Source organism: Tympanuchus pallidicinctus, unplaced genomic scaffold (assembly GCF_026119805.1).
Source record: "Tympanuchus pallidicinctus isolate F22 unplaced genomic scaffold, pur_lepc_1.0 scaffold13, whole genome shotgun sequence".
Taxonomy (NCBI): domain Eukaryota; kingdom Metazoa; phylum Chordata; class Aves; order Galliformes; family Phasianidae; genus Tympanuchus; species Tympanuchus pallidicinctus.
This window is the reverse complement of record NW_026294648.1, coordinates 18,174,283-18,199,291: the sequence shown is the minus strand read 5'-3', so window position 1 is coordinate 18,199,291 and position 25,009 is coordinate 18,174,283. Positions and strand designations below refer to the sequence as shown.

Below are 25,009 nucleotides of genomic sequence, written 5' to 3'. Positions count from 1 at the left end.
ACGGCGCTGGGCTCCGGACAAAAGTAATGATTATTCCCCCCCTCCCGAGAGCCTGGCTGTGTCCAAAGGCATCCTAGCAATCATGCTGCCGCACGGGCGCCATCCACCCCAGCCCCATGGGCACCACGGTGAAATAGCCGCTTAAATTGCAAATGGTTTTCCCCATGGCTATTATCACACTGAGCTGCGACTGGCACTAGCAGTGACTGCGTGAGAGAGGATGGAGATGTGCAGCTGGGGAGAAGCAGAGGGGTGGGGATGTGTGTCCCACCAGTACCTGCCTGGGCCCTGCTGGAGGAATAAAGAGAAACCCTGGATGCACACACAGCATCTCCCTGCTGCAGGACGCAGTCATGGAGCTGATGGGCAGCAGAGGTTCTATCTCTGTCTCTGTCAGCCCCATTTTTTGTCACCCCTGGAAGATCGCAGTGGGGCTCCCAGCTCAAGACTGCGCTGGGTGGGACTGGGATGAGAGGTCGGGTGATCAGGCGGGCGGTGGGGGGAGGTCCGGCTCTTCCCTTTCCCCCTGGTTTGTTTGCATTTGCAGAAATGAGTGGAGAAAGGTCCCGTTCTGGGTAAGCAATACATACAAAAAATGAAGAGATGAGCATATGAGGGAAATGCTGTTAATGGGAAATGACACGCTGGCTGCCCTGAGGCAGGTGTCTCACAGGTCTGCAACAGGCTGCACCCAGACAAGGAGGAAAGCATCACAGCAGAGCACAGGGGAGAGAAACAACCAACTCCGGAAGTCACATACGGCTTCAGCACCTGGAGATTTCTGCAATTAGTAGCAATTATTGTCTGATTACTCTTTACACCATACCAAGAGGATTAATCCTGGCCTGCTCCTCCACGTGCCCCACGGCTGCAGGCAGCAGGAGGTGGGCACTGGCCATTGCTGAATTTAGCCCCGCTGTTTCTGTCTGCAGTGGCATGTGCTTATGGGAGAGGCCAAGTAACCAGGTCAATGTTAAACACATGCCCCTTCAGAAAGATTATCCGGAGCGTGTTTTCCATGGCCTTGGACAGCTGTGCTCTGGCAGTATCATCTGTCATTTAGCAGTGCCCTGCAGAGCTCTGAGGTTGCCATTAGTTAGGCAAGAAGCAAAGTGAGAAAAGGAGCAGAGGCAGCAGCAGCACCCAGACCTTCCTGCGGCGGTGTTTGCTCAGATCCTGCATGGCCAGTGGCAGCAGGCATTCATTAGCCAGCAGCAGGTGACAACAGAAGGACATTAGCCAGGGAGCAGCATCCTGCCCTTCCCTGGTCTCCAGCCCAGGGCTGTACCAAGGCAGAAGCACAGCTCAGAGACCAATGCCTGCATCTCCTGTACTAAAGAAACAGTGATCAGAGGGCTCCTTTCTGCGCTGCACTGGCACTGCCAGCTCTCCAACCGCTCAGCATCCCCACAAGCCTCACACCAGCCTCTTTTCACCCAAAGGTCCTGGCTTCCCCCGAGGGTGGAAACGTTGGGGAGGGGCAGGGTGTGGATGCAGTGTGAAGGGTAGGGTAGGAGTGGTGGAGGGAACTGCTCCCTGACGTTAACTGATGGTATTAGATCCAGATCAACCCAGGAGCTAAAACCTCCAAGCCTGTGGTTTGGATCTGAATCATGTAGGAGCTGCAGCATTAACACCCACGCCAGCTCCCTGCTCCTGCCCGTCCACACAGCTCCCTGCAAGGAGCTGCAGGGGCCTTTCCCAGCTGTACCGAGCTGCCCCAGATAGATACCCGACAGCTGGAACAGAGAAAAATGGAGCGGGTTCCCTAACTGCCAGCATGAGCCGATCCATCACGCTGGTCCTGGCACCTCTTTTCGGAAGGGAATCAAAGGGCTCCTTAGTGAGAAGGGATGAAATGACAGGTAGAAAGGCCAGAGGATAAATCCTGCTGCCTACTGGGACTGTTAAATATTAGGAGAGATTAGTGTCTGACAGGGGAGAGTAGGGCAGCAGCTCTGCTAAACAGCCAAAGAAATGCGTGGAATTCCTGCTCCTTTGTCAGTGGTAACGCACAACACTCAGAGTGGAATAAAAGGGAGAAGAAAAAGTACCTTTCCCTGATTTAGATTTAAAAAAAGAGCCTGTACAGAAGCCCATCCGGCTCAGCCCTTCCTGGAGCTGTCTGGGACAGGAGCAGTGTGCTGGTGTGATGGAGCTGCAGGAGGAGGGAGCAGGGCCCCAGCTCCCCTCATCAGTGTCAGCATCACCGCCCACCCAGCCCCTGCACATCACCTGCTGCCTCCCAGCCCCTCCCAGAGGCTCTCTTGGGAAGACACTGTGAGTAAACAAAGAGGAGGAGGAAGGGTACAGCAAGCGAGGCACTGAGGGCTGGAGTGTTCCTGCCTGTTCCCCCTTTCCCCAGGTTGGTGGGAAAGGTGAAATGAAGCCATTACCAAGACCACCCCCGAGGAGCACGTGGGTGTCTCACAGTTTTCGGGGGGAGTCAGAGGAAAACACCCCTCTCCAGTGTCTTTTACACCCTATTAGAGAAGTCCTCCCAGGAAGGAATCGCTTTCTCTCATTACAGAGAAACACAAGCAGGCTGCATTCACAGGCTGCAGATCAGCCACCTCGACCTCAGCAGCTACACCAGTTGTACAGGGCTAAAGACAAATCCCCAAACAGAAAAGGGAAAGAGCCCCCCAGAACCCCCCAGGGAGAACACGGTGACGGCATCACAGTGTCACAACTGTGGCTGTGGGGGATAGGGGTCAATCCAGCTCAGGTAGATTATGTGGAATGATGGTTCTCGTTTCCTTGCTAAGGCATCATAAAGCGCTTTGCTCAGACCAGCAAAGTACATGTGATGGGGTTTAAAATATTACAAAAATTGGCCAATTTTCATACTTTCAGTGTCTGGCATGCCACAGCTTATTAACCAGGGGAGAAGCTGCTGTGTTGGACAGGTGAGGCGGGGTGTGTGAGTGTGTAGGGCTACACATGGCCAGCATGCCTCTGCACGGGGAGCAGGAAGTGAGGCAGCAGGGCATTGCAAAGTGTCCACGTGTGCAATTACCCATGAGTGTGAGAGGCCACGTGTGCAGTGTCTGCGTGTGCAAGGCCCTCTGGTGCTGGCATCCACACGTGCAAGCACCACAACCCACACACGCAGCGCTTGCCAGGTGTGCACTGGGGGTGCTGGGGCTGCAGGCTGTAGGAGCAGAGCTCTGGCCCAGCCAGCTGCATGCTGAAGGGACTCACGCAGGGACCTGGGCTGTCATATTCAGCTCCCTCCTAAAGTGAAATTCAGACATGTGTCAGACTCCCATCTTGAACTCGTTACGTTTCTTCCCTCAATTATCCCTTTGGAAAGCTATTTAATAAACTCCCTCATCTGCCGATTAGGAGAAACCTTTAATTTTTAGCTGACATTTATTGGTGACAGTTTTCCACCAGTTTAGCTTTATGCTGACAGTGTCCTCTCGCTGAGAGTTCTTGGCACTGTCAGGAGTTTCCTACTCCGTGTATTGATCGCAAATCCCTCAGCCCCCAATTTTTCCAGACTACACAAGCAAACGTTCAGAACCTGTTTCTCCTGTGTCCATTGAGCCACACTGGCTACTCTAAAAAGAATCCACAGATGCCTGATGTTAACCTCAGATCAGCAAATCTCCTCCCTCATTCTCCATAAAAATCCCAAACATCCCCAACTGCCCCCCACCCTCCAGGTGCTCCCTGCCCATGTTCCCCATGTCCCCATTAGGACAGGAGGGTGATGGCACTGCTGCTCCTCCCCATAGCACCACCAGAACCCTGGGACCCCTTCCTGAAAACCTGAGGGTGACCCCACATCCTCCTTAGGGCAGTGCTGCCAGCACTGGGGGCCACATTGTATGACAGGGACCTTCCCCAGTGCAGAATTCTGCTGTGGTCAGGGCTGAGATGCAGCCCAGATGCTTCCAACCTGGATATGGCATCATAGTTACTCGGACCACTTGAGGAGGCCACGCTGAGGACCACAAAACTGTCATGGGCAACCCTGAGAAAACAGGCAGGTGTTCCTTTGTGCTCCTCAAGTTGGCTGCAGCTGTGGAGCTGCTTCAGACCAGCCTTGGGAAGGATGCACTCTGTAACCTGAACTTCTGAGCAATGCCAGAGCTGCCAGGAGACGAGCAAAGCAACAGCTTCTCTGAGTCCTGGTGTCTGCTGGCTGCACACCAACTGCTGCAGGGTCACTAAGAGCAGGTAAAACAAACTGCACCATCTCCTGCAGCAGCACTGTGCCCACGGTAGCAAAGAGCTGGCAGGTGCCCCATCGCTGGCACTGGCACTGCCAATGTTATCTTTGGATGCAAAGCCCAGGGAAAAATGGAGTGCTTGGAAGAGGACGGGCTCTCCTGGGCCACATTAGTCATTCCTTGTTAGAAAAGCCCTGCTGGTTTCTTTGTTTCTCTTGCTCTCCAGCGTACCTAGATAAATACATTTTCTAATTCTCCAAGTCCTGCTGAATTGAAGAACAGCAAGGTGGGAATATTAAAGCAGAAAATTACAGAGCGCAGCCCATGAACGGGAAGTCCAGCAGAGGGATGCTGGGGAGGGGGCTGGGATAACCTGCAGAGTGGGGCAGAGGAAGAGAAGGAAGAGGTGGATGCAGAGAAGAGAACCCAGGGAGAAACCAGAGGTGTTGGCGGAGAGTGGATGGGGGGGAGCCGGGCTGCAGAGTGCTTTGGCAGCCACAGGAAGTGTTACACATTTCAATATTTAATGATTCAAAAACACAACCATTAACATGTCAGAGGCAGAGGTAAATGGCAGAGTATTATTTTTTTCCTTCACGAGCCCTGATGTCTTTGAAGAACAAGGGCCATATAAAAGTGAAGCTTTTAAAGCATTTTGGCTGGGCCCTGTTGCCTGCCTCCTGCCCTCTGAGGGAGCAGGAGCAACACTGCCCATGTTTGGGTCCTTTTCTCTGTTTGTTTTTCTCCTATTTACTTTTCCTACCATCCCACCCTGGGCCTGGGATCTTCCTGCTGTGACACAGACCTGTGAGATGGGGAGAGCTCTGCTTTTCCAACACCCTCTGGTGAGCAGATTTGCATCGGGTGCAGACAGTGACAACTTGCACCCATCATTCCCTTCCTGCCCCTGCGGGGTTCTCCACCTGCTTCTCTCCTGTGCCCCTCATCCCTCCCCCCCCTTGCCTCACCCATAGGGACACCTGTGAGGCAGAGTAGCAAGGTAGGGCACAGAGCTCCATACAGGAGGGGCTGTGAGCCAGGGGGGAAGAGTGATGGCCGTTTGCCTTCCACACTGTGCTGTTCCTGCCCATCCTGACTGACCTGAGGCATCAGGTGTGACCCGCAGAGCTCGCTTCTCATCTCTCAGGAGCAGGAGGGGACATTAAGCAGACCCAGGCACTCCGGTTCCCCCTGCTGCCATCAGTTCTGTCCCAGGTGTTAAAGCAGAACACGTTGAACACAGCTGGCACTCCTGCCAGCTCCTGGCCATGTTTTGCCATGCAAATCAATAGAGTAAGTCTGAAATACATGAAAACCCAAGGAGTATAAAACAAACAGGAGGTACTGCGTGCCGATTGCGTATGCAAGGTTTGAATTATTTGCATTGCTCTGGCGAAGGGAGCAGCAGACCCTTAGAATCCCAGTCCTCAGACAGCCCTACAGCTCTCAGCTTGGGCAGGCAGGAGAGGCCCCTGCAGAGGGCAGAACTCTGCATCACTCCTCCCCACCCGCAGCTCTCTCACCTCCCTTCTGCTGACCCCACAGTTTCTGTTCCAGCTGGAAGTGCACATCTCAGAACAGCTCCTGAGCGGCTGTTCTCACAGCATTCCTGCCCCGCTCCAACATGGGAAGTGAAAGCTTCAGGAGAGAACGCTTCCTGCCAGAGCCCATGCAGTGCTGCACCCCAAAGGCTGAGCCCCATGGGGACCACGCGCTGCAGGTGGGTGCTGCAGACAGAGCCGGGCCGGAGTGGCTGCGGGAGGATTTCATCACTCACTCTTAGGCCGAGTGCAGATTCGTCATTTATGGATTTCTTTTTAATGGATGAAATTCCTTCCCCTTAAAAGAGAAACCCCACCGCTGATGGCACAAACAGCTGTGCTGAGAAATAGCATCGGAGCAAACCTTGTCGATATTCCTCCCCGGGCGTCCTGAGGATCCTAACAGCTTTTGACTTGCAGAATGACTCCGAATGCAAAGGAATTTCTAAGAGAAGGCAGAAAGCATGCCCTGGCTGCTCCAAAACACCCTCTGCTGGGCCCCATCTGCCAGCCCTTTGAGTACCCTTGGGTCAGGGCCACCCCTTGCTCCCTTCTCCTTGTGCCACAGAAGCTCCTGTGTGTCAGGGAGTGCTGTCCCACTGCCACTTGGCATTGACTCCAACTTAAGCTTCCAACTGCTCCCCAGGGAAGCAGTCTCTCCAGCTCCCCGAAATATTATTGAGTTGGACATGTGTTGTTCTGCTCCTGGATGGATCCTGGCCACTGGAATATCCATCTGATAATCAAATAAAACAGCCCAGCCCCCCTGCGTGCTGCATATTTTCTATGCTGCTCCCTGACTTCCATTGTTTCCCATTGTTTAGACTATTCATCAGAACTATTTGTCATCCTGCCCTGCTGCCGAGTGGGATTCAATACGTTTCAGGGGAAAACCAGCCCAGAGCAGGCAGTGGTGACACAGAGCCCTGGTGCTCAGTTCATTGAGCTGAAACCCTGTGCCACGGGGTGGTTACATGGAGCTGAGAGAGAGGCTCGGCCCCCGTCCCAAAGATCCCACAGGCTGGAAGCCACTGATGCTCCAGGAGATGTTGTCAGCCCTGCTCTGCTTGGGGTGCAGGGGCAGGATAACTGTGTTGGGCTCTCTGGGAGCTGCAGCCCAGGCTGCTGTTTCTACTCCTGCTCAGATCCCTTCAGGGGTTCCTCGCATTATAAACACCTCCTCAGGAGACAGTGATTGCTCTGGCTGCTGTTATTTTGCATGTCAGGTCTCCCTGTCAGCTCCACTTTGGTGTCAGGAGCAATGCAGTACAGGCTTGAAGGGAGTCTGTGGATAACGCCGCAGCAGGGAGCAGGAGACTGCAATTAAGGGCAGGCCCTCATCCAAAGAAGGGCAACAAAGCTGGAGAAGGGTCTGGAGCACAAGTCTGATGAGGAGTGGCTGAGGGAGAGGCTGGACAGGGTGATGGGGAGGAGCTGCTGAAACTTATTGGTGAAAGGGCTCGGTGGGATGGGGGGAGGGTTGGCAGTGGGGATGGCAATGGCCCAGGCATGCAGTGTCTCACGAGGGACTGCGCCTGCTCCGCTTTCTGTCAAAGCAGAGGAGCAAGGGGTATCCTCTGGCTGTACGTTGGCACGTTGGGGCTACAGTGCCGTGCAAAGAATTTAGAGAGCCAGGGGACTTTCAGGATCCAAAAAGCCAGTGACCAACCCCTGTAGTCTTGCAAAGGTGCTGTGAAAACTGTCAGGACAGTAGGATTTATCAGGAGCTGCCTTCTTTATAAGGATGTTACCCAAACGTCTGCATTCAAACAAAACGTGCCAGCCAGATCCCTGCATGAAGCTGAGTCCTGCTCAGAAGCAGTGGCTGCACCTTCTCACCCTTATCTCCAGGCTGCTCATCAGAAGCCAAGTGCAGCATCCCCTGGAGCTGCATCCCAAAGCAAACTGCACATTCAGGCCTTGCCTAGGAGGCAGAGCAAATCTCCATAAAACCTCTGAATGGAAACAGAAATGTATGCTATTAAAAGAAAAAAAAAAGAGGAGAGAGAAACTCACCTCCCCATCCATGCACACAGCACAGCCCCACAAACCAAATGCCCTTTGCACCTGCTCCCAATCTGCACTGCAACACAGGAGGTGCCTCATTATGCACCCCTAGAACTCCCCATGGCCACTCTCAGCCCCAAACCTGTTCCTCCCACTCTGCAGCACAGAAGGAGTTAACTCCCAGCAGCTGCTCCCCAGATGCCGGTTCTGGAATTCACATTTGTGTAATAATAAACCTCAGGGTAAGCGCTGGTGATGGGGGGAGCTGTGGGCCCCCCCCCTCCTTGCCTTCCACTCCTCACATTGGGCCAGGGGAAGCTGCTAGGCAATGGCCCAGGCTGCACAGCCCAGGTGTGCTGGGATCCCCCGATGCACTCCCAGGGAGATGAATTGCAGGGCTGCAGGGACCGCTGCATCCCACCGCTGGGGGGCTGGGGAGGACTGCATGGGTTCCCCTCAAATGGGGCAGCACTGTGGCATAATTTGTTTCAGGAGAGAGGGGTGAGGAGAGATGGACATAAATTTTCTGCAGAGGCTCTCTCTGTAATTGCTCCCATCGCTGGCAGGGCAGCACACCTGCTTCCAATAGCCAGCCCTGAGGTCCTGCTGCCTGCGGGTGGGAGGAGGAACCTAGCCTGCCATTGCCTCTGCACAGCCACGGTGCATGCATCCAGAAAGCTGTGGGTGCACAGCACCAAGCCATCTCTTTCCCATGGAGAAGGGGTTTCCTCCCTTCCCACATTCCAGGTGCTGCAGTAGTGTGGCCTTGGCCCTGCTGAGCTTCAAGCAGGAGGCTACAAACCTCTGTGCCCCCACCGCAGGCTCAGACTCATGAAGGCCCCCCAAGCTATGCTGGGAGTTGGACGGAGATCAGAGGTTTCACTGAGATGGGTAGGGGCAGGAAGAGAGTTTTCAGGCCTGATTTGAGCCTGTCACTGCATTTGTTCTGAAACCTTAAACCAGGTCATCTCTCCCAGACGGCTTTCTGCTGCCAGCCAGAATGCCTTTCTTCCCACTCCAGTGCTGTATTTCACACTGCGAGGAGCAGCAGGCAGCCACTGGAGCCCTCTGCTGCCCTCCAGCACCGGACTGGGAGCCACCAGCACACCTCTGCCTATGGAGGGCCCTGCACAGCCCCCCTGGAACCGGGAGCACAACAGGTGGGAGGGGGATTCAGCCCTCTCCCTAGAGGCTCCACTTGCTGTGGGGGCTGCCCTCACCCAGGCTCCCCCAGCAGATGGCATCAGATGGGATGTCCCCAGCACCGTGGGTGGGTTTGCAATTGTAATGTTATAATGTCATAGGAAGTACAGCAATAATTAGCAGGGTAGCAAAGTCCTAGGCTGCAGAAAGTGAGAATAAGACCAAATGCAGCAGCCATGAACACAGAAACAAAAGAAAAACAGCTGCTTACCTTTAGAATGCCTCAGGTAAGCAGGAACCTCCGGCAAGATGCCTTTACATCCACTGCCAACCCTTAAATGAGGGCCAGGAAGGGGTGGATCCTGGCTTCCATCACTCAGTACATTGCCTATACCTGAGCTCCCCTGGGCTGGCCCTGCCTTCCCCCCAGCTGCTCCATCACTTTTCCAAGCTCTGACTTAGCAATTCTGATACAGAGCCTGTCCATAGCCCCTCTGATCTGAAGGCTCTGCAGCATCTCTTCTTCGTCCTGAGCAGTAGGGGCTGGAGGTCACACTCATGTGTGGCTCATCCGCTTCTGCTGCTTGGCTGCTCTACAGCAGCGTGAGTCCAGTGCACCCTATGGAACCAGAGAGAGCAGTGGGTGCATCTGAAGAGTGTGAAGAGTGTGAAGAGTGTTTTTTATAGGGATGCAATGGAGGCTGCTGCTCCCTTGCTACAGGAAGCCTAGTGCTGTCACGAGCTCTCACTCTGCCATTATCATCCAGGAGCACTGCCCTGAGGTAGCTCTGATGCCCTAAGTAGGACCTGGTCCAGCCCTGCTCTCCAGTTCCCATGCACAAACGGAGCACAAGTTGCTGGGATACAGCACTGAAGCCTCTTGCTGCCCCTCCTGGGCTACACATCTCCCCTTGTACGTTGCTGGGGCTGCCCAACCCTGTCTGTGCCCTGTGCAGAGCTCTAGCCCAGCACAAAGCTCTGCAGCGACACAGGCAGCTCTGTGGGCTGGGGGCACACATTGCACTTTATGGGCAGCCCAGCAGCGTGATGCTGCTCGCAGTCCGCTGCTGCTCCCGCTGTGCTGAATGGCTTCTCCAACAGGCCAAAAAAAAGGAAAGCCAACCCTCCAAACATATCTCAAAAGGCCTCGTTATGACTATTTTATTTGTTGGCACTGGCCCAGGAGCTCGTGGCCAAAGAGCCCTGATTTCCCCCTCCAACTGCAGCTCTTTGGGGGAGCAGCCTGGCTGGGCTCCCATGCTCAGGATTCAGAGCAGTCTGGGTTTCCTTTGGAAAGTGCAGTTAATTGACATGAGAAAATAATCCAAGGCCCTTTCTCTCTCATGCAGCAATAGTTCTCCTCACGGGGCATCCTGAAAAGCCGTGCGGCTTTTTTTGGGACTGTGCAAATGCACCAGTCAAAATAACACTCCCCAGGCCAAAAACTCTTTCCTGGGACACGGCCGTTGGCTTCAGCAGCCGTGCTCCAGAGGTGTCCACAGCCGCTTGCATTATGGGCTGCCTGTGGACTCGCTCCAGCACTGTGGCACTTTCTGCTCCCCTTCCACACCCCTTCTGCTGGCTCAGTGTCTCCAGGGAGGGCACAGGGACTTGTTCACAGGGCTCTGTGCTGCTTCCCATGCAGCACTGCACCGATGCCCAGCACCACCCTGGGGACGGCTTGATGTCACCTCTGCCCGCCCTGCGTCATCCCAGCCTGGGAATCACTGAGAAAAAAACAGGGGACGGTGGACAGAGAAGGTGGTAGTGAGGGGCAGGAGCCAGAGGTGCCTGAGAACCCACGGTGCTCTCTTGTTTGTGGGATGTATGGAGGCTGTCATTCTTGGACACTGATTTCCTTGTTGAGACAGCATCCGTGGAGCAGGAGCTGCCCGAAGTGCAATGGAGCCTTGGGGGGCAATGAAGGCTCGCAGCTCAGGGCAACTTCTGCAGGTGCATCCCCTCCCCGGGCTGCAGAAATAAGTAAAGGATGCTGCTGTTACTGCTATGAGATGATAATTTCTATCAGCAATAAAATTTGCTTTTACGTTTGTATAAAATACACTTAAGTGCATGCTAAATGTGGACCAAATGAGACAGGAATTGCAAATGGAATGAATGCCATATTGATTATCAAGGATTTATTCCCTGAGGTTCAGCAGGTTTGCCATAGACACAGATCTCTTTGCACACGGCTGTCGTTAACACTCATGAAACTGGCTATTAATAGTTAATGGCTAATTTAATAATTAATCAGTATTTAACAAACGAAGAGCAGAGGAGAAGCCTTCAGCCATCAAAATCACAAAGAGAAGAAGTTTGCGGTGGTGGCACCCGAGTGAGTTTTGGGTGCTTTGCTGGGCTGGAGGCAGAGAGGTGGGCAGCGGGAGGGATGGCACCAGGCCCCTCATCCCACTGCCAGCCCCATGAATATTGCATGCCTACAAAGCGATGCATGCTGCCTGCTTCCTAATTGCTGCAACTGTGTATTAAACAGGCTCTAATCATTTCATAAATATTGATATTTGCTGGGTGGCAGCGGCTGGGATGGGCAGCCCTTGGCCGAAAGCAGAATGTCACCGTGGAGGGGCTACCAATGGCCACCAGCACCGCCAGTGCCCAGCACCCAGGGGCAGCACTGGGTGCCACATGGGATGGGTGGTGGCAGCGGGGCCGGGCGCAGCACCCGTTCCTGTGCCATGGGACGTGCAGGCTTTGAGCCAGCCTTGGGCGTTTGTAAATTAAAGGCTTATTATTAGCAGTACTTGAGATGTACATGTTCTGTCTCCCTTGGGACGTTCATTTCGTGCTGATTATCATATTTTTTAAAATGTAATGAATTTATGGAGATAATTCAATCCCACTGACTAGGAGTGTGTCTTACTTCTGCCACAAGTAAAGCTGCTGCGTGTGTGAAAATGGAAATTGCTGCGGCACTTTCCATGTCTTCTGCCTGCCTACCAAAGGATCCCAAAATGCTTTGCACACTCTATCTACTGGGGAGATCGACCAGAATTGCAGCACTTCATAGAAACACAGCCACCGCTGGGCTGGAACACAGAAACTCTGTAACTAGAAACAGAAATGTAATCAGATTAATTAAGTAAGTACAATTCCGAGGCAAGAAAGTCAATTAAATGAATCATACGTCAATATGTAAATAAAAGGAGCTGGCTTTGAAGCAGGATTAGAGATAGGAGTGACAATCAAGAGTGCTGCTCCTTGCAGAGTGTGTTCAAACGCCCCCCAGGAGCCACTTCTCCAGGCCAACCCCTGCAGCTGGGATGGGGGCTCCATGTGGGTGCAACACGCGCAGGGACACTCCAGCAGCTCCGTCCCCAACAAGACCTCCATGAACCCACGTGTGTTGGAAGGCACACCAGTGTGTCCGTGCTGCCTGCTCTGCTCCTGCCAACGTGCCACTGCCTTTCCATGCCCGTGTCGATACCCATGGCCGTGCCCACATCCATGCCCACATCCATACTCATGTCCGCACCCATGAGCGTGACCTTGCCCTTGCCCCATGCATGACTGAGTGTGTCACCATGTAGAAGAGCACATTTCTTCTGCCAGCCAAATCCCGTGCTCAGCCTTTTGCCCCAGCGGTGCCTGGCTTCTCTCCATTCATCTCTCAAGATGTCCTCTACTTTTCCAGCATGTTTCCTCTTCTTTCTCTCCTTCCTTTCTGCCAGTGAATCCCTGCCATGGATGTCTTCCTGTACCCATAAATCTTTTGCGTGGCTTGAAGTAGTGCCATTGAAGAAAGATCCTTTTTTTGTGCAAATTTCAATAAATGCCACTGGAACAACACGGTAAATGATCCTGAAAATACAAGACCAAAAAGGAGAGAAAGAAATGGCGAAAGAGAGTGAAGCACCCGTATTTAAGGCTGCCAAACAATGCATTTGAATGCAATCAATTTGCAAAAGTGGGGGAGAAAGGGAAGAGAAAAGAAAGGAGCAGAAAAAATCCAGCTTGTATAGCAGCTTAATAAATACAGTCAATAAAGAGAGCATGAGGCTGGGAAGGCAGGACTGAGATAGGCCTTCTGGCTAGAAGTTTCCATTGGAACACTAGCAAAATGAAGAGATGTTCTGATGGATTGGGGCTGCAATTTCACTGTTGGCTCCTCAAGTCCTCCTGAGGAGCACAGCCTTGCTCCCTGCCCCCCACTTCCCTGTGATGCTCTCAACAAGGGGAAAACTGGGCTCTGCAGCAGCTGCAACCAGGATGCAGCCTCACCAACCAGTGGCTGCAAGTCTTTCTGTAGTAGCAGGGATGACAGAGAGCTGGGGCAGTCACAGGACACCTGAGATGTGCAGGAACCCTCTGCCCCTGGCTCCCCCTGTGGCTCATTGCCTTTTTGTACTTGCTCCCTGCAATTGCCCCTTAATTACTGTGGCTGGGGTTAAAGAGCTAACTTGGATCTGGGAGAGAGCCCATCCATCCTGCCAATACCTGGCTATATATCCTTATTCATGACTATATTGTTGGGAAAATGAATCAAAATAATGATCACTCGTTGCCTTTTAGCAGCACAGCCCCAGCCAGGTACTTTGCAAAGGTACTGAAGTTTGAAGGAAAAGCAGAAGTGCCACAAACCAGGATGGGAACTTCAGGCTCTTGGCAGAGCCCTCTCAGAGCCTCCCTGCTCCAAACCTTCACCCAGAGCGTGCTGGGGACAGAGTGACCGAGTGGGCAGGGAGGGGATGCACCAAGGGATGTGCAGGGACCTCCAGCATCTCCAGGTGGGCACATCCCTGTCCCTGGGGCCAATCCAAGCCGGGGCTGCTGTGCCCATCTGCCTGCCGAGCGCTCCCTGAAGAGACCAAAAGGCTTTTAAACTTAGAAAAGCCACATTTTCTGTGAATAGAAACCAGAGGCCTCCCTTTTCAAAGCAAGAAAACTCAAAGCAAGCAGGGAACAGAAGAGAAATAAAAAGCTCTCCCCCTATCCGCCATACCCACGAGGGCAGAGCCCTGCTTCCACACTTGGATTCAATTAGCTCAGGGACTTGCAGAGCTGTGTCAAACTCTGCCAAAGCCCCTCCGGCTGCTCGGATGTCCCCTCTGGTCTCTGTGCTGGCTGTGATGCAGCGCGTGCGTTCTGCTTTTGGCCAGTGCGTGGCATGCCCACAAGAATTAAAAGAAATAAAAGCATTCAACAGCTCAGCCTATTGGCGTGTTTGGAGCAGGGGCAGCAATCGCAGAGCTTTGCCAAGAGGATGGAGCAGGATTGGCCTTACCTGCACAGATTGGGCCAGGGAGTTTTTCATTTCCAACACCCCGAGCCCCTCACATCAGTAATGCTGGGTCATGTATTTGAGATCTATTAAACTGCGAGGGAATGTTTAATTATCTGTTTAACGATGCTTAAAGCATGTCGGAAATATTATTCTGAAGAGGAGGAAAGTGCACAACCTCCTCTGCTCTCAGAGCTGTTCATTACCCTGGATGGTTTTTTGTCAGTCACAGAGCTGAGGTTCTCATTTTGTTCCCATTCACACCCCACTGCCTTCTGATCCTGAACTGCTGAAAGAGGCCAGTAAAGAGGGGCAGAAAAAAATGCCAGCAGCTGACAGGTCCCAGCATTGAGGCCTGGGGGATCCAGGTTTTGTGCACTGCCTGGCAGCTGAACCACAGGGACAATTAGATGGAGGCTTCCAAGGGATGCTCTGTACTGTGGATCAGACCCCCTCTGAGCCAGCAGTCAGCCAGCAGGTACCATAGGAGCACCAGGGGCTTGTCCTGAGAGCCACATCATACTCACAAAGCCCCAGATGAAAGCCCAGGAGCCCCCCCATCCCTCTGGAGCTCTGGCTGGGGGCAGGTAGTGGGTGCTGTGCTCAATGACCTGGCAATGCTGAGGCAGGGCACCAAAGGGATCTCCACTCCCTCCTGACAGCTTTACAGAGCCCACATTTCACCAGCTACAAAGCGCTGAGACTCACGCTCCCACTTAATTCCGGCACTGCAGCCCGTTGTGGGGCTATGAGCCTTGGAAAGAGCTGGTCTGGTTCACCCAGAGGGGAAGCGTAAATCCTCATTGAGCCCCTGGCAGGGAGCACTGCTACCTCCACAGCCTGCTTTTGCATTCACATCTCCTGCTTGCAGTGAGGGGATGGAGCTCCATCCGATGGAGACCAACTGGGGAACCCATAGGCAGCTGTGATGGAGAAGTCCTGCTGCTGGTGCCCCAGAACAGTTCCCCACAAAGGGAGTCCTGAAAGTGCAAGCCCTGAAACCAGCTTGAGTCCTGCATCTGCTTAAGAACAGACTTTGCTGCAAACTGGCTGAATGAAGTTTGTTCCCAAGCAGACTCTTGTCTGTTGGGAGTGCCTGTTTCAAAGGGTTTGGAAAGCCAGCCTATTTCTGGAAAGAACAAAGTGCCATTTCCTGATTTATTTCCAGTTTGAGTGGGACTGTGAAGTCCTTTTTCAAGGTTGAGGAGGAGGGCAGAAGGATTATCCCACAAACAGCTGTGGTGCCTTGAGCCCTAAAATACTCTGTGAAAGAGGATCCTAGCCCTATCGCTGAGCCCAGCCAAAAGCTTTCCATTTATTGTTCTTTGTCAAGCACCTGCGCTGCAGGATGTCATTTATCTCCATGCAGAGGACAGAGCTGTGATTTAAGTCCCCAAAGAGCACAGTACATCCGATGACACCAGCTGGGCATCCCAGCATCATTCCAGACCAACACAGAAAGGACAAGCTGGAACCTATAAGTCCTCAGGGGACAGGAAGAGAGCGGGGCACCAGAGGTACATCTCCTCTGCCCCATCATGAGTCCGCAGCAGCAAAAACTGGCAAATCCCAACATTCATCTTTTTGAAGCTCCTCCATTTCTGAGGTCATCTGCCTCCTTTTTGGGGAGAGAAACAAAGAGAGGTCAGAGAACTGCACAGGAGCAGCTCCAGGGTTATCCCTGTCACTACGAGGAGGGATGTATGAGCTTCTTGGGTCCCACAGAAAGGTCCCGTGCTGGAATCCCACATTCATTAGCGAGGCAATTATCCTCCATGTGGGCCCTCCAGAGAGGCCTTGCAGATCAGCTTTACATGAGGCAGAAAACAATGACATCCCAGAGCTTTCCAAGCAATTCAATTTTCTCGTACTCAGGAGAGCAAGTGTATACTCTCTTCTCTTCCAAAACACTCCATAGCCCGGATTTTAGGAATAATTACTGCTCTTCCTCCAGTGGTACCACTAACAGGGATCCTTGTGGTGCTAGGGCACGTTCCAGCCCAGTTCTCCTGAGAGCATCTCCTGCACATCAGAGTCCTGATGGTGCTCCTGCTGCTGCCCATGCCCTGTTGGTGCATTGGGCAGGGCTGGGGCTCCATGCTGAGGGCTGGGAAGGACAGGCCAGGGCTGCTGCAGCACTGCACTTGGCAGACACAATGCTCTGTAACTTTTTCCTAGCTCAGGAACGAATAACAACAGAGTAAAAAATAGCCTTTGCGCGTCTCCTGCACTAAAAGACAGTAGTGTGCATTATGGCTCGTGCCTGGTTCTCTCAGTGTCTCCCCAGGATGGGGCTCCTCCAGAAAACAAGGCAGCCCCGTGAGCAGCCCTGGCCCAGGTGAGGCCATAATTCAGCTCTGTCAGCAGCTCTAGGAGCCCCACACCAGGACCACCCCCACTGCGTGCTCTCCCCATCCCCATCTCCCCACCAATCTCACTCACCGCAGCCACAAGGACCTGGCTGGAAATCAATAGGATACTGGTTCACACCTGGGGAAAGCTGAGCAGCACTGCAGGGTGCAGAAGGAGGAGAGCCCTGTCACATCCCACTGCAATGCTTCCAGAGCACAGCCAGGCATACCTGCCCCACTGATTCACCCCTACCCCAGGGTGACCCTTTGGGATGCAGTGGCCGTACTGAGCATGCCAGGCTGTGCACCCAGCAGCACCACGTGGGCTCAGCAATGGGCTCCTAGATGGGTCTTGTCCTCTTATCCAATACAGCACAGGTCAGTCTCATCCTGCACCTTCTTCTCATCCAACAGGTTCGTATGCCAGGCTAACGATGCACCAATTGCTTTTACAACAAATCCTCTCGGAGCTCTCCCCGATGGCTACTTGGTGCTTGTGGCCTGCTCTGGATGCAGCATCATGGAGCTGCTGCTAACCCCACCATAAATATGTTTTTAATGTTTAATTTGCATCTCACTCACATTCAATAACTGCTCTGGGAAATCTAAAGTGCATCTCAAAAACGGAACCACAATCATTATTGAATATTAGATACTATCACTGGAGTATTAAAAACATATTTCTGCATAGAAATAAAGTTTGCATGCACAGTATGGAGCCACACCACACACATTGCGTGCCATGCACCGACAGAACGACCAACTCTCTATTACAGCACTGACAACAACCCACGTTTCCATTGCATTTCCCATCAGAAGGATCCCAGAGCAAGCAGGAGCAGCATGCAATGCACAGCCCCTCCCTGAGCCCTGGGGGCAGCTCAGTGCCCAAAGGGGCACCAGGACCATCGTGGTGGTCCTCAAAGGCTGAACCACAGCAGCTCTGATGCTTCAGATCGCTGTATCTATAGTCACAAGTTAAAACATCAAACCCAGCAGTGGCACTTGGGTGCATGAATGGAGAGATGTGCTCCTAAGGGGCCACTTAGCTGCATTCACGCTCTGTTTTACCTGGTTGGCTCTCTCCAACACAGTGCCTGCACAAGCAAATGAGACTTGCAGCTGAGCAGGACCTTTTCAAAGCCAGCTCCAATTAAGCTTACTCACAGGATTAGTGTACATATTCTAACAATGCAGATAATAATAAATAAAGAGAGAACATGCATTAGTTCCACCCGGAGCCCTGCAAATACCCAGAATTAGTGAGTCAGTGTAAGAATAGAGCATGCAACCATTATTTCCCCATCCTCCAAATTTTCATCTCCCAATAGATGCACTCAAGGGAACAGCTTGAGAGCATCTCCGTGAGACACTTTCTCAGTAATTTGACTGTAAGGGTTTTGCTTCTGTGCTCCCAAGCGATCGGAGGGGAATCAGCACTTCCCTTGATCATGCAGAACTTTGATATCACCAGGCAGACCTGCTTCATGCCTCCAACACCTGCATGCTTTGCTGTCACAGAGGTGATGATCACAGACCCCAGCAGCCGTGGAGCGCTGCTAAATGGAGGGACACTGATCTGCTGCTGGAGTTCCTTCAGATGCTGCCTGCCCTATTGCTCTGGTTTTGCCTTTCTTAGGCTAAAAGCAAATTCATTCTGTAGAGAAAGGGACTGCGATACAAGGGCAGTAAGGGAGCAGCACAATGCTCAGCTCTCCACACGCCAGGACTGAGTCTGAACACCAGGCTCTTCCCAAGTTCATTAAGGTTAATAGATTGGCTTTTCACACAAGGGCAAGATTATCCCTTGGTCTTTCCCACCACAGGGCTACAGACAGGCTCAGGTGCTAGGCAAACTGATGGAAGAGCAACGCAACCAAGCAGCCTCAATGCTCTCTCTGCTTGGCAAATCCATGTGTTTTAAATTCCTAAATCAGAAGGTAGAAAGAGAAAAGCTGATCTGGTTCTACATTATTTCCTGTATATGTTGTCTCAGAATCATGCCAACATCATTTTCCTGTCATCCTGGAATAAGAAAAAGCAAGGCACAACATATGGAGGCGTTCCTGTGGCACACTGAGCCACACAGCTGGCGACAAGGAGAGGCCCATTGCCACGTGGCAATGCCTTCATCCTTCCCTGCACCAAGAGGAAAGTGCCTGGGGGGGAGGGGAGCAGCCCAGTGCGGGGCACAGGGACACCCCCACCCCAAAACTGACAGGCAGCCGCTGTGCCATGCTGGCAGATGGAGATGAAGCAGCATCTCTCATGCTATTTCAGTCTTAGCAAGAGCTGTGAGGAAAATAAAAGTCACAAAAAATAGAAATACTTGACAGCAAAATGCAAGACTCCCATTCCCATAAGCTGCTTCCATTCGATGCTTGTTGCAGAGCCCCACGTCCCGCTGCGCCGTGCACCGATGGGGCTGCAGCCCCTGCTCCCTGCACTGGGCACAAGCAGCCATGCAGAACCCACTGCCGGCTGCCGGGGGCGAACTGCAGAGCTGTCAGGGAATCTGAGAAATCTGAGTGTGAAATCAGCATGTTTCGTGGGACAGCGGGCACGGACTGCCCATATGTTACCCACACACATCACCAGTCATCTGGGAAATGCACACATCTTAAAGGCTTTCATTTCTCCATTTTTCCCTGTTGGACTTGTCAGAGAAATTTCGCTGCCAGCCCATATACCTTCGCAAAAAAACGCACGGCTCAATCTTTCACAGATGGACTTCCCTCATGTCTGGGCTTTGATCAAGGCAAGAAAGCAGCGGGGGGGGATTATTACCTAGAAATGTGTCTGTGGAAGCATTTGTGCATGCAGCCACGCTCCGGTGCCTCTTAGGTTGCTTTCCTCACTCGTGTCCGTGCCATCGCGGCTGTGATGGGAGCTCGGTCCTGGAGTTGCCCAGGGACAGTGCTCACACCCAGGAGCACAGCGGGAGCGGGTGCCCCTGGGGGCTTTGTGCCCCTCTCCTCCCTGCAAGGCAGGCAGGGATCGGACATTGGCAGGAGCAGGGCTCCGACTTTGCCAGAAGAAAGGCGATGGAGAAAGCTGAGCTGTGCCAACTGTGTCCTGTTCAGGGACAACTGAAGCACACTGCCTCCGTATTATTGCTCCCATCCTTCCATCAGGAGGGGGAGAGGGTGCAAATCTCAGCTCAGGGATCCTCAGAGGCCTCCTCCCAGCCCCTCGGACGTGCTTTGTCTTTGGGTTCTGAGTAAAAGTAATCAGAGAAAGCATTGGGAAAATATTTTTAACCCCTACTTGCCAGCATTGGAGGGACAACCCAGTGCTGGTAGTTCACTTTCCTGGCTGTGCTTCCATCAAATCAGTACTGCTTTAATCTTGGGTGAGAGAATCATATCCAGCCCCCAAGGATGCTAAGCCTGCACTGGAGCACTTCACAGAGGGAAACGGAGTGGAAACAGCAGGGCTGGACTTGACAGCATAGATTTGCCCAGCTCCACTGCTTCTTCTGGCACAACACAACTGAGTACTCGAATCCCATGCAAAAGCAACATGCACAAAGCACTGTGCCTCTCACCAGGCTTCTGCCACAGCATTGTCTCAAGCACGCAGCGGTGTTGAGGATCACAGGGCTGGGGGCACCGAGAGCTCTGCAGCCAGGACACGAGGCTGCTGCCAGCAAGGGGACGCGTGACAAACCCCAGAGCCCTGGGCAGGCTCTGGGAAAAGCAGTGGAATCACAAGCTCACGAAGGCTGCAGAGCCTGGCCAAGCCATTCCTTGCATGCCCAGACCGTGCGCTCCAGCCTGTTTCCCACGCGGCAGCAGGTTTGCTATGCGCCTTCGGCAGCCGCCCCTTCCTGCTCATCACAGCCAGGGCAGCTCAGGCAGAAATCCCCCTGGCAGTGAGCACGCTTGTGAGTGGGAGCACAGATGGCACACGGGCACCCCCTGATGCCCACCCCTCCCTTGAAGGTGACCACAACCCATCATCCTGCAGCCGCCAGGGCTGTCAGGTCCCCCTCGCCCGTCTCCGGCGTGACGTTCCAGCTCATTAATTTTCCCCATTAGACGCTCCTCAGGGAGCTTAGGAACTTGGGTGCGATTTTTCTTCCTGGTTTTCAGCCCCTGAGCACACATGAGAAAAAACACACGCAATCCCCATTCGCCTCTTCCCTCATCGCCCGCGTTAGGGTTTGACCTCTCTGCTTTCTGCCCCCATTTTTAAATAATGTTGAAAGTTTGTCACTGGACCTCTGTCATTCTTCAGCCGTGATCCACTTCAGAAGGACGAACGGCAGAGCCAAAGAAAACATTGTGCATGGGACCCGAACAAGAAATACCAGACCTGCTTTCTCTGGCCTTAAAAGCACTGTGTGTTGGAGACCATACGTCCTGTCTGACAGGGGCTGCTCCAAAGGCTGTCCTGGGAGAGAAATGGCCTAGGAAATACCCTGAAAAATTAATTATTGCATGTTACTGCCTCCAGAACAAATGAGATAACATTTTTTGCGCTAATTGGGTAAACGGAAACTCTTGTTTCCACAGGGAACTTGGGCTCCATGTAACAGCCATTAATCAGGGGGAGAAGGGAGCCCTGGGGCAGCGTGGTGCCCCCCTACCCTCAAAACATATCCTGGTGCCCCAAGGCTGTGAGACTGCCTGCTGCCAGCACTGGGGTGCAGCTCATGACCCACCACCCCCTGCTGCTGCATTCAGCCTGCCCTGCCTCACTATGTGGCTGTGGTCAGATAACCCCAGTGTACCACTATGCCACCATTCCATTGTGCCACCACCACCCCTCCACCTGCCAACACAGCCCAGATTCCCTGCACGCTCCAGGGCTGCTCTTAACATGCCTCCCCCTCCAGCCTCTTACCCTACTTGCAGCAGAAGGCAAAGGCTTGTGCCTGACATCCCATCTGGGGCCCATCAGCACTGACTGACCTAGAGATGCCACTAATGAGAACCCTGATATTTCATTTAAAGGGGCTTCTGTCACCTCTTTCCTCCAGAAGTGATAACCACCATGCAAGAACACTCCAGAGCTGCAGAGACCCAACCACCACTCCAGGCAGCAGCTCCTTAAAGCTGTCTGTTCAGACACTGATCCAGAGAGGCACTGAGCCCTCTCAGCCCTTTGCAATTAGCAATTAGGGCCAGGCCCAGGCCCGTGGCTGCAGGAGATGAGCTGCAGTGCATACAGCTGCTTGCAATGCCCCATTTCCCAGCATAATTCCCCTTGTCCGCTCCTGCTTTCCTCTGGGGTTGAAACTTGTTTTTTGTGCACACGCACACAGTCCTGAAGGATTGAGGTCTCGGAGATTAAAAGGCACCATTATGGGAGTCAAACATAAATTTTCTTTTTATTAAGCAGAGTAAATGTCATCAGTGAAAAAAAGCAGAGGAGAATGGAGAGAAGAGGAGGATTTCATTCCAACTTCCCTTTACTTTCGTTCCTGCTTCTGGCCCTGGCTCGGCACAGTTGTTTATTTTAAAGTCCAGTAGGGAAAGCTCATATCTTCCCTGCATTCTGTGGGGATTTGCTGCACCATTACCATAAAGAACAGTGTATACCATGTCCGTGATGTTTGGCTCATGTCCTGCTGCTGCGATTCCTGGTTGCTGCTTTTGGGGGAGACTGGCACAGTCAGGAGGGACAGGAGTACTTTGCCAGGTGCCAGAGCCACCTTCCCCTTATCTCTGGTGTTGTCCCACTACTGTCCTGCTGCTGGTGACAAGGAGCAGAAGGTGGCAGCCTCCAGGTGAAGGCTGAGGTGGCCAAACCCCTCCGTTCACCCCATAACAGCCAGCCAGCAGCAGCTGCCCCAACCAGCCAGGTCCTGCCCCAAGCGATGGGAGCAGTGAGACAGCAGGGGCAGCCCGTGGGAACACAGGGGGGGCTCCGGGTCGATGCTCTTTGGTTCAAAGCCAAAGCCCTGTCGGTGGGGCTGAAACTTCTCCCTTAACCTGATGAGACAGAAGCAGATTTGTGTCACCTCATCTAATTGGCCAATGCAGCAACTCTGCAGCCCCGCAGGCACAGTGAGCCCAGGCAGCCCACAGCACCCTGGGGACAGCAGCACTGCAGGGACCCGGGGGCACACAAGTGTGCATGGCACTCTTCACAGCACAGAATGCCCCAGAGCAGCAGGGATGCCAGGGTTCAGTACTGGTGTTACGCAGCATATTTCAAGGTGCAAAAACGGGAGATGGAGAGCCCATGGGAAATGCTTTTCCCCCTTTCAGGTTTAATTCTTCTGCTGTGCGCTTGTCTGAGATGGTTTTGTTCACACATCGCAGCAGAGAAGTGGCTGAACAAAGAGATTCCTTTCTTTATACTTCTCATTGTCTTTGTAGGCTGAGGAATGCAGCTGAATTTAATGGATACAATGCCCTGCACACACACACACACACACACACGTGTGTGTGTGTGTGTGTGTGTGTGTGTGTGTGTGTGAGTGCAAGGGAGGGATCAAGGTTCAAGCAGGGCCAGAAGCACAGTGAGCTGAGCTCGCTGCTCCAGGTATAGTGCTTGCTCAGGTGGGCTGCATCACACTGTGGGGGGAGCACTCAGAACACATCTTAAATGAACAACCACTGTGCACAGCAAATCTGCTGTAGACTGGGCTTATGGCACAGCCAGGTGCTCCTTCCCAAGGGGACTTCCATTCTCCTGCAGTTAACTCTGTGTCCTGCAGCTAGGCAGAGTGGATTTGTTCAATCTTCAGCTCTGCTGGACTGACTCAAGCTCCAGCTCTGCCATCACGATGTTCCTATCCACTCATAGGCAGAGATGCACATGCATTAGCTCTGTACCCAGCTCCACAGGTGCTGCTTCATAGGTCTGCACGTTTCTATTCCACATCAGCCTGCTGGCCCCAGCGTGTCCTGCCGAGGTCCCATTGCCCATCTGTGGGAGCGTGCAATAAGCAAACGGATAAATCATGCACCGCAGAGGATCACCTCTTCCCTGACCTCTGAATAAATCAGCTTATTCCCTGTACCATGACATCTGAGCACTCTTGCTGAGCTCTGCACTCTAGGAACGATACGCCCAGCACATCTGGGGCTGCAGCCCCACTCCCCGGCCCAGACATCACAGAGACACAACTCCTGAAAATCACACTCAGTGCATCCCTCAGCCCTGGGGCCAGTCAGGCAGCACAGCAGCAGCCACCTGTCCCCTAATCCTCTCCTCCAGAAAAGCAGAACTATTGTGTCCCACGATGGCAAACCATTCCATCACCATCTACACAGCGCCTGACCATGCCATGGTAGCACACAGCTCAGAGGGTTACAGCAGTGAAATACATCCTAGGCCCTCAAACCCCAGGAAAGCTCATCAGTGCATTTTCACCCTTTCCCTGATGAGCTCCCCCAGCGCTCACCTTCCTCACTCTGCCCCCCTCTCCCCCCCCACACACTCCAACTGGCTTCCTCCTGTTATCTTTGTCAGCAAAGAGAAACTGATATGGTCCATTAGCTCAGCCCCCTCCCCTGATGTCCCCCCACTGACAGGGAACATGACACTGTGCTGCCGAGCACAGATGCGAGCTCTCCATCCTGACAAACGCGTGTTGAGAAAGCATTTTTGACCAAGTTCCATATCCAGGGTTGGTGTCAGACAGCAGAGGTGGAATAAAAGGACCTCTTGGCTGGAGACGCTGGAGATAAGCAACTACAGGAAGCCTGCAAGTGAAAAAAGATGCTAGCCTGAGAAATTTTAGAGGAGAGATCAGCGACACAAAATAATTGCTGAAAGAATGCAGCTTGATTGCAGACAGCAGGGAGAGTCTCAAATCTTGCATGGAATGAAAGCCCAGGATGATAGCTTGAGGGGAAGAAAAGTTATCAGGCTGGCAGGAGTGATTTATTCAATGGAGGGGATTAAGAGCCCAAAAGCTAATGTGTGAAATGTAGAATGGGGAGGAGGAGGAATACAGGAGGGTGTGCAGGCAGGGGAGGCACAAGGGTGCGTGGGGTGTTGGGTGCTACTCGAGGTGTTGGGTGCTGGTGGTGGTGTTGGCCATCGATGGCCATGCCGAGGCCTTGTTCCCCACACCCATCATGGGGGTAGGGTGCAAGGCATTGCTGTGCCTCCAAAATGAAGGTGGTTGGGTGTGCTAGAGTACAGATGATTCACCCCAAGCCCTCCACTCTCTTCCATATGTCAACAGAAACCAAGAGCGACGTCCTGGGGGTGGAGGATGCTCTCCCAGACCCGTGCCAGGAGGCCATGAGGGTTGGGATTGCGGTTGTGTCACCATGCAGGCAGCACAGGGCTGAGTCTGCGGGGCCAAGCATCCTGCTCCTCCCCACACACGCTCACAGTCCTTCCTCTCTCCGCAGGCTGCCAGCAATAGGCCAGATCCTGTCCCAGCTCAGCCCCTGGAGTGGTGGAGCAGTGCCAGCCCGACCCCACATCCCCGCATTGTTCATTTTGTGCTTCCCACATTCAGCCTTGCTCTTCTCCCAGGTGCCTCGCCAGAGAGGGAGGGAATCCTGTCAGTCGCTAACAAAAATACTGTGCAAATCATATTAAAATAAAAGGCTCTTGTAATTTTTAGCATTT

At 53.1% G+C, this 25,009-nt stretch overlaps 2 long non-coding RNA genes across 2 annotated transcripts in view; both read right to left on the bottom strand.

Annotated features, from left to right (window-relative positions):
• LOC128076087 (uncharacterized) overlaps positions 1-9,203 on the bottom strand; it is a 122,254-nt gene extending 113,051 nt beyond the window's left edge. The window contains exon 1 of the long non-coding RNA XR_008204244.1: positions 9,144-9,203. This is a non-coding gene — a long non-coding RNA (uncharacterized LOC128076087). The remainder of the gene's footprint in view (positions 1-9,143) is intronic.
• Positions 9,204-11,582: 2,379 nt separating this feature from the next.
• LOC128076085 (uncharacterized) lies at positions 11,583-21,492 on the bottom strand. Its single transcript, XR_008204242.1, has 3 exons — positions 21,382-21,492; positions 20,783-20,888; positions 11,583-12,694 (listed from the first exon to the last, which is right to left on the bottom strand). It is a non-coding gene; the product is annotated as an uncharacterized LOC128076085 (long non-coding RNA).
• Positions 21,493-25,009: the final 3,517 nt, after the last annotated feature.